A 10150-nucleotide genomic window follows, 5' to 3' on the forward strand; every position below is an offset into this window, starting at 1 on the left:
TATCCTTGATAATTTATGGACTTCTATGTTTCTGAGGGGTGTGTTAAAAATCTATTATGATGCATGATGTCAAAAGGAGCCCCAGTAGTGCAGTGGTTAAGCACTCAGCTGTTAAACCTTTTGATTTGATCCACCAACTACTCCACAGGAGAAAGATATGACCGTTCCCTTCCATAAAGATTACAGCCTTAGAAACCTTTGGAGAAGTTCTACTCCATCCTATATTCACTATGAGTCAGAATTGACTCAACAGCACACAAGAAAAAATGTATGATGTGATGGAAACTCAGAAGTACGAAGCTAAAAAGAATTGGTCCTACCTCCAGGGTCAAAGGATGAAGGACAGAGAAAACAGCAGAGACATCCAAAAGCTTGGAAAAAGGGCTGAGAGGACAATGGTTGGTGGTTTAAGGGCTTTGAAGGGCTACCATATATACTGAGGAATCTGAAGTGCAATGTTCTTGCCTAAGGATGAAGACATGCTCATAAAGATCCTGACAAAGCTTTAGGCTTGCACCTCTGGTTGATCTTTGGGCTCCATGGGGGCAGGAAGTGAAGGCTAGGGCAGAGTTTTAGGCACTCTTGCTTAGCATTGAAAGAACGTGCCAGTTCAGAGCCAATCTGCAAAGACTGGGATAATGTTACTTTTTCTTTTTGGCTACAAGCATTTAAAGAAAGCACTGTCATGTCATGAACTGACTGCTGAGATAACAGAACAGAACTTCAGTGTCCACACATGAGAAGACATACAATCTTTGCAGAAATAGTTTGGAAACATCACTAAGCAAATGGATGACTGGCCCTCAACAATTAAAAAAAAAAAAAAAAAGCAAACCCTAATGACAGGAGGGAATCTGATTTCCAGAGTTACATTATAATATTTAAGATATCCAGTTTGCAACACACTATTCTAAGTCATAAAAAGAAAAAAGAAAAGGATGGTTCATTTGTTAAGAAGAAAGAAAGAAGAGAAATGAACAGAAAGCATCCCTAAGGAAACACAGATATTGGGATTACTAGACAAAGATTTTAAACCAATTGTCTTAAATTTCCTCAAAGAGCTAAACAAACCATAGACACACACACAAAAAAAGGAAACCAAGAGAAGAAATGTATGAAGAAGTAGAAAACATTAATAAAGAAATATTATACAAAAGAACCACATAGAAATTATAGAGCTGAAAAGTTGAATAGCTGAAATAAAAATTTCATTAGAGATTCAGGCAGCCAACAGATACATGAGAAAATGCTCTCGATCATTAGTCATTAGAGAAATGCAAATTAAAACTACGATGAGATTCCATCTGACACCAACTAGACTGGCATTAATTCAAAAAACACAAAATAATAAATGTTGGAGAGGCTGCGGAGAGACTGGAACTCTCATACACTGCTGGTGGGGTTGTAAAATGGTACAACCACTTTGGAAATCCATCTGGCGTTATCTTAAACAGTTAGAAATAGAACTACCATACAACCCAGAAATCCCACTCCTCGGAATATACCCTAAAAATACAAGACCCTTCACACAAACAGATATATGCACACCCATGTTTATTGCAGCTCTGTTTACAATAGCAAAAAGCTGGAAGCAAACAAGATGTCCATCAACAGACGAATGGGTAAATAAATTGTGGTATATTCACACAATGGAATACTACGCATCGATAAAGAACAGTGACGAATCTCTGAAACACTTCATAACATGGAGGAATCTGGAAGGCATTATGCTGAGCAAAATGAGTCAGTTGCAAAAGGACAAATATTGTATAAGACCACTATTATAAGATCTTGAGAAATAGAAAAAACGGAAAAGAACACATACTTTTGTGGTTACAAAGGGGGGAGGGAGGGAGGGAGGGAGAGGGCTTTTTATTGATCAATCTGTAGATGGGAACTGCTTTGGGTGAAGGGAAAGACAACACTCAAAACATGGAAGGTCAGCCTAATTGGACAGGATTAAAAGTAAAGAGGTTTTCGAGAGAAAATGAAAGCTTCAAAGGATAGCGAAGCAGGGGCTGGGGTCTGGGGAACTTGGTTTGAGAGGACTTCTAAATCAATGGGCAAAACAATTCTATTATGAAAACACTCTGCATCCCACTTTGAATTGTGGCACCTGGGGTCCTAAATGCCAACAAGCAGCCATCTAAAATACATTAATTGGTCTCAACCCACCGGGAGCAAAGGCAAAGGAAGAACACCAAGGTCACACGACAACTAAGAACCCAAGAGACAGAAAGGGCCACTTGAACCAGAGACCAACAATATCCTGAGACCAGAAGAACTAGTTGGTGCCCGGCCACAATCGATGTCTGCCCTGTCAGGGAACACAACAGACAACTCCTGAGGGAGCAGGAGACCAATGGGATGCAAACCCCAAATTCTCATTAAAAGACCACACCTAATGGTATGATTGCGACTAGAGGAATCCCAGAGACAATGCTCCCCAGAACTTCTGATGGCACAGGACAGGAACCATCCCCGAAGACAAATCATCAGGCATGAAAAGGACTGGTCAGTGGGGGGGAGAGAGATACTGATGAAGAGTGAGCTAATTAAATCAGGTGGACACAGGAGAGTGTGTTGGCAACTCTTGACTGGAGGGGGGATGGGAAGATAGAGAGAGAGGGAAGAAGGTAAAATTGGCACGAAACGAGAGACTGTAAGGGCTGACTCAATAGGGGGAGAGCAAGTGGGAGAAGGGAGTAAGATGTATGTAAACCTACATGTGACAGACTGATTGAAATGGTAAATGTTCACTTGAAGCTTAATAAAAATTTAAAAAAAAAAAATTTCATTAGAGGAGCTCAACAGCAGATTTGAGCAAGAAAGCAGGAAAATGTAAACTTGAAAAAGCACAACTGAAATTGTTCTAACTGAGGAGCATAAAGGAAAAAGAATGAAGAAAATGAATAGAGCCTAAGGGACCTGCGGGACAACATCAAGCATACCAATATACTCATTAAGGGAGTCCCAGAAAGGAAAGAAAGATGAAAGGACAGAAAGAATATTTAAAAACGTAATGACTGGAAGTTTCCCAAATGTCATCTAGATATCCAAGAAGCTCAATAAACTCAAAGGACAGTAAATACATAGATATCCACAGACAGACATAATCAAAATGTCAAAAGACGAAGACAGAAACTTGAAAGCAGCAACAGATAAGTGACCCCTAATGTACAAGAGAGTCTCAACAAGTTTAACTGTTGATTTTTCATCAGAAACCATTGAGACAAGAAAATAGTCGAATGATGTATTTAAGGTACTGGAAAAAAAATACAGAAACAAAACTATGAACCAAGATGTCAATATCTAGCAAAACTATCTTTAAAAAATGAAGGTGAAATTAAGACATGCCCAGATACACAAAACCTGAGGGAGTATGTTAGCAGCAGAACTGCCTTATGAGAAATGCTACAGGGAATCATCCTGGCTGGCACGGAAGGACACTAGACAGTAACTTGAAGCCATAAAAAGAAACGAAGACTCCGTAAAGGTAACTACTTAGATAAAACAAAGTCGGTAATATTTTTATATCACGCCTCTCTTTTTTTCATATATGATTTAAAGCACAAATGCATAAAAATACTTACACATCTCTCTTAATGCACACACAATGTATAAAGATGCAATTTTTGTAACAGCAACGTAAGTAGGGGAGGTAACTGAGCTGAATAAAAGCAGAATGTTGTATACTGTTGAAGCTAAATTTGTATTAACTAAAAGAAGATTGTTATGAACATAAGATATTAATTGTAATCCTCATGGTCACCACTAAGAAGTTAAAAAACATAAGGAAAGGAAATAAGGAGAGGATCAAAATTGTACACTTGAAAAAAATCAGTCAAACACAAAAGTGGACGGTAGTGAAGAAAATGAGAAACAAAATATGTATATGACCTACTACAAAGTAGAAGACATAAGTCCTTCCTTATCATTAATCGCTTTGAATTTAAATAGATTAAATTCACAATTGGGATCATTAAAGTTGTGTGTCAACTTTGTTGGACCATGATTCTCAGTGCTTTGGCAGTTATGATGTAGTTTAGCAGTCGTATAACGATGCAATCATTTCCATGATGAGATGTGATATAATGTGATTACCTCCATGATGGGATCTGCTGTGAGTAGCCAATCAGATCTAAGGGAGTTTCCTCGGGGGTGTGGAATGCATCCAATATAGGTGGACTTTCTGGCAAGGCTCTTGAGCTTTTGCTAACTCTGAATCCTGCAGCTGGCTCCTCTTCATCTGATCTCAAGTTTTTGGGACTTGAACTCTCAGCTTACCTTCCAATTTTGGGATTCACCAGCCTCCGCAGTCTGTGAGCTGCGGCCTGCCAGCTTACCTGCCGATCTTGAGATCTGTCAGCCTTTGCAGCCTGTGAGCCACAGACCTGTTGTATGACCTGCAGATCTTGAGTTCTGCAGTCCCTGCATCTATGTGAGTCAGGAGAAGCCACAAGCCTGACCCATGGACTTGAGACTTACCAGCCTCTACAGCCTCGTGAGCCATTTTCTTGATATAAAGCTATTTATATATAAATATATATATATACACCTCACTGGTTTTGTTTCTCTAGAGAACCCAGCCTAAGATACCAATTAAAAGACAAACATTGGCAGAATGCATAAAAAAATCATTCGATTGCTATCAAGCTGATCTGACTCATGGTGACCCCTCCCCTCATGTGTGTCAGAGTAGTACTGACACACAAGTGTGTCAGTTCAATGGCTAATTTTTCAAAAGTAGATCACCAAGCCTTTCTTCCAAAGTGCCTCTGGGTGGACTCAAACCTCCAACATTTTGGTTAGCAGCTGAATGCATTAACCGTTTGTACCTCCCAAGGACTACAACATGTATCTATGTTTATTTCTGTGTTACTTCTCTTTATACTATATACATACATACACACATACACACACATAGACATCCATGAGTGGTTCATACAGATGCTTTGGACTTCAACTAGCAGGGCTCTATTAATTATTGATAGAAAAGTACTGATACCAGTTATAAATGCGTATTTGTCCATTTCCCCTTTCAGATTTATTAGTTTTTGTATTTTGGAGCGCTGTTGTTAGACACGTACACATTTAGGAGTGTTTTATCTTTTTGGAGAATTGAACCTTTATTATGTTATGTCCCTACTTATTCCCAATAATACTCCTTTTTCTGAAGTATAATTTGTCTGATATTAATACAGCCACTGCAGTAGAACTGGATAATTTTCAACCATTTCAAGAGGTAGCATAAGATCAAGAACTGATGGTATAAAAGGAAGAAATCGAAGCTGCATTGAAGGCATTGGTGAAAAACTATCCTCTCTCCACCATCTTCACTAACTCTGACACCAACTGTCCCTCACACAGCACTCCCTACTTCTCTGCCGGGTTCAATAACTCATTGCAATGGCCACACAGAACTCATAGTCCATATTCACGATTATGGAGTTTATTAGGGAAGTAACAGTTATAACTCAGGCTCAACGACACTCAGAATACAGTTCTTCTATCAGGACAGCCTCTTCCCTCCTGTGCTCATAGGCGTGCCTCTGCCTGGCCTTGGGCCGGTCTCTCTCCAAAGGCACTCAGCTTTCCTTCTCCATGGGCCATCATCTCCTATAGCCAGGTCCCTGTTGCTCGGTCTCTCCTGCCATGGCATCTTACCATCTTCAGGGTTACAGCTTCCTCTCTCTATCTCAGTCTCCTGCTTCTAGGAGCTTCTCAGTGCAGGGATCTCAGGTCCATAATATACGCTCGGCTCTTGGCTGTTCTTCCTTGATGGGAGTTGAATCCTCCTCTTTGCTCTGGAACTGGTTCTCTTTGAAGGGAAAATAAACAATCCCCTTGGTGAGCCACAATTACCCTATCACACAGTCCTGCCCAAGCACCAGGGTGGATGTTATAAGACCATGGCTAGAAAGGCCACACAAAGTAAACAATCACATCACAGTACCTTGGACTCATTTTTCAAGTGAAGTACCAAAAATCCCATACAAACAGATTGGTAAAGAATATAATCAACAGCAAGAACATTTTCATACTTATGTTTTCTGTATTTGGAAGAAATCTATAGCACTATTCTTATTTTGCCAATTCACAGGGATCACAGAGATTAGTGGTAGATGTTGCAGTACCAGAAAACTCTCTGGTCAAACAGTCTGTGAGCAGTCTTACAAACATGGATATTCCACCAGAGTCAAAAGAATGACGTTACATATCATCAAAGAGAACATTTCAAGATCTAGCCTGAAGTACAATGTTGTCACTGATAGGCTAAAATCCATACACTTACAAGGAAGACCAGTTTATATGACTATTCAAATTTATGCACCAACCACTAATGCCAAAGACAAAGAAATTGAAGATTTTAAACAACTTCTGCAGCCTGAAATTGATCAAACATGCAATCAAGATGCATTGATAATTACTGGTCATTAGAATGTTAAAGTTGGAAACAAAGAAGGAAAAGTAGTTGGAAAATACAGCATCGCTGAAATAAATGACGCCAGAAATCTCATGAAAGAATTTTGCAAGACCAGTGACTCATCCACTGCAAATATTTTTTTTCACCAACATAAACGGCAGCTATACACGTGGACTTTACCAGATGGAATACACAGGAATCAAACTGACTACATCTGTGGAAAGAGAAGATGGGAAAACTCATATCATCAGTCAGAACAAGGCCAGGGATCGATTGTGAAACAGACTGTCAATTGCTCACATGGGAGTTCAAGTTGAAACTGAAGAAAATTAGAATAAGTCAAAAGGGGCCAAAATATGACCTTGAGTATATCTCACCTGTATTTAGAGACCACCTCAAGAACACATTTTACGTGTTGAACACTAATGACTGAAGACCAGACGAGTTGTGGAATGACATCAAGGACATCACACATGAAGAAAGCAAGAGATCCTTTAAAAGACAGGAAAGAAAGAAAAGACCAAAACGGATGTCGGAAGTGACTCTGAACGTTGCTCTTGAATGTCGAGTAGCTAAAGTGAAAGGAAGAAATGATGAAGTTTTGAGTATTGAGACGCCACCAGTGATCCCTCTTACAAAAAAGACCAGAAAAAACAAGTGAAGCGATTATATTTATGACAAGCTAGGAGCCCTGAACATCAAAGGTAAAGTTAGAAAACGGACTAGGCAGCGGAGGGAGGGAGAGACTATTCAGAAGCGGAGAGGAGTTACTGAACATGAATAGCCAGGAACCCTCAGGCACCGTTCCCTGGAGCGACTGCAGTGGGGCTGGCAGTGGCCTTCCAGAGGCGCTTAGCTCAGGGAAAGACAGCAAGTTGCACAGACTACTCACACCTCCAGAACAAGAGAAGAACGGCACTCTCAGCGAAAGCTAATTACTTGTGTTTATTTTACCACGCCCCCAGCCCCCAAGCTGGCTTCAGTGGCTGTCAACTTCCCTGGGCCTGAGATAGGCCCTGGTAGCGCTCTGAGCCATTTTTCCATCCTTGAAGAAGGTATAAGTTCACAACTGGGGGAAAGATAATCTGCCAGCTCAATTAAGCTGGGGAGCTCAGGACAGAAGCAGCTCTTGTTCAGGAACAAACAGTCCATGGGCTTTGAATACCTTTCACCCCAGCATGGACCTGTGTGGGCCCATTTCAGGAGAATAGGCCCTTGTTGCCAGACTGCAACTGTTTCAGCTGGACGGTGGAAAGATGGGTGTTTGATGTTTGACACTGCTTTGCCTATTAAACAGGGTCTTCACCTCCCCACATCAGGGGCCTAAGGACTGGTGGCCCCACCCACAATACCTAGCCACCTGTGACAGGGTTCCAAGGATAAGTAGTACCGCCCAGAACTTACAACCAAAAGCATTGGGTACCCATCGCCCTTCTGCAGAACCCACCCGTGTGCTCTACAGAACAGGGATGCGCTTTCCTCACAGACTCTCAGAGGACAGCTGTCAGACCCCTGCCTTGATCAGAGTCTGACCCCCTACTGCAGCCAGATACTTCTGCCTACACCAATAACCCCTGCCCCTCTAAGACTGCAGGACAGAGCCTGTACCTTACACTTTATGACCAACTACCTGGGCACCTGAGTTGAATCCATACAAGAAAACTAAATGAACTCCTAGGCTCATATACCTGGTAACAGTGCTAGCCATCTGGTGATAGTACATTAGAGCTTCAAAGGTGAAAATAATCAACCTAGCCCACTCAAGCAGCTTATTTGGGTATACCAAAACTAAACAAAGCAAGAAGCTAGGATATAAAAAGCAAGCATAAAATAAACTAGTACAATAACTTATAGATTGCTCAGAGACAACAGTCAACATCAAATCACATAAAGAGGCAGACACGGGGGCAGGACCAAGATGGCTGACTAGGTAGAAGATTCCGCTTATCCCTCTTGAAACAAAGACTCGAAAAAACAAGTGAACTGATTACATAAAGGGCAATCTACAAACCCTGACCATCAAACACAGAACTAAGGAGCTGACCTGAGTGACGGGGGAGTGAAAAGCCACGCTGCAGCAGGGACCGCTTCCAGAGCCAGTGTCCCACGCCGCAGCCTTGAGCCCTCGCGGTTTCCTCATGTCAGAGTGGTGGGGCTGATTGTGGCTTACTGAGACAGGGAAGAAGAGATATAGGCCTAACCCTCAGGACCAACCTCAGAGGGGACCCAGGCAGCACACGCAGGCTCCAAACAGACGCAGCTGACAGGGAAACGAAAAACTATAGGGAAGCAGCGACTGGTTTTGGAGCCTGGAGTGCAGCATCCCAGAAAGGAAACCCTGGTGCTGGGCTTTGGACTAAGTGTGGGGGAGCCGATTGTGGCTTCCTGAGATGGTGTGAGCATGGATGCAGCCCTAACCCTCTGGGACAGTCTCAGCAGGGATCCAGCCAGCACACACGAGCGACACAATGCTCTGGAATCTCAGAAAAAACAGTCCTCACCAAACAACATAAGTAACTTTCTATATTTTGCCAGGCTACTCTCTTCTATATATCTGATTCCACCCCTCATTGCCCCAGCCAGCTTCATTAACATTGGAATTCTCTGTGCCAGAGAGTGACGTGCACTGCTGGATTTTTTTTCTTCTTTCTTTTCTAACCCATTCTCCTGGCCTGAGAAAAGCAGCATTTAACAATCAAAGAAAAAATCCTTCCCTGACTTCCCTAAACTGAAATAACAGTACAGAATCAGCTCCATCCAGGTATTAACAGACCCATAGTCTTTGGCTTTCACCCTACAGGTAACTAGGTGGCTATTACAATGTAAAGGCAATTCTGATAGAGATCTGACCATAATTGTTTTAGCTCAGCAGTGGAAAGGCAAGTTTTGGAGGTCAGATACCTCTCTACCTATTAAACAGAGCCCTCGCTGATCCACACCAGCGAACTGAGGGCTGAAACTCCACCCACACGACCTAGCCACCTGCTAGAGGGGTCTGAGAATAGTGACGCCTACCCAAGCATTGGGTGCCTAAGATACAGCTGCAAAGCCCACCCACCAGAGTGCTCTAGAGAATAGAGCCACACCTACCTCACTGACACTTGAAGGAAGGCTGTCAGCATCCTGCCCTCCTCGAAATGTGACCCCATGCCACTCATAGAAACTGGTGCATAAACCATCACCACTACTCCTCTAAGATAATAGGTGAGAGCCTACACCACACACTAGGTGACCAGCTATCACGACACCTGAGCTGATTCTATTCAAGAATAGTGAATGGACTCATACACTTATATACCTGGTAACAGCTCAGGCAAGCTGGTAACAGGACGTAAGTGATTCAAAAGCTACATCAATCACGATACCACAATCTAGTAGCCCGTCTGGGTGTATTGTAACAAAACAAAATAAGAAGATAAGACTCAGTGAGCAAATATAAAAGAAAATATTACAATATCTTATAGATGGCTCAGAGACAGCAGTCAACATCAAATCACATGAAGAAGCAGACCATTATTGCTTCTACAAACCCCCAAATCAAAGAATCAAAATCATTCCCAGATGTAGATACATTCCTAGAATTGCCAAATGTAGAATATAAACAAATTGTATACAGAATGCTTCAAGACATCAGGAATGACCTCACAAATGAAATAAGGCAATCTACAGAAAACACCAAGGAATACGCGGATAAAGTAGTTGAAGATATCCAAAAGATTATTC

At 41.8% G+C, this 10150-nt stretch overlaps 1 long non-coding RNA gene across 2 annotated transcripts in view; it reads right to left on the minus strand.

The window, feature by feature from the left end:
* LOC135229751 (uncharacterized) overlaps nucleotides 1-6320 on the minus strand; it is a 28639-nt gene extending 22319 nt beyond the window's left edge. For both annotated transcript variants that reach the window (XR_010320439.1, XR_010320440.1), the window contains exon 1: nucleotides 5668-6320. This is a non-coding gene — a long non-coding RNA (uncharacterized LOC135229751). The remainder of the gene's footprint in view (nucleotides 1-5667) is intronic.
* Between the last annotated feature and the right edge of the window lie 3830 nt (nucleotides 6321-10150).

Source organism: Loxodonta africana, unplaced genomic scaffold (assembly GCF_030014295.1).
Source record: "Loxodonta africana isolate mLoxAfr1 unplaced genomic scaffold, mLoxAfr1.hap2 scaffold_50, whole genome shotgun sequence".
In the NCBI taxonomy this organism is placed as follows: domain Eukaryota; kingdom Metazoa; phylum Chordata; class Mammalia; order Proboscidea; family Elephantidae; genus Loxodonta; species Loxodonta africana.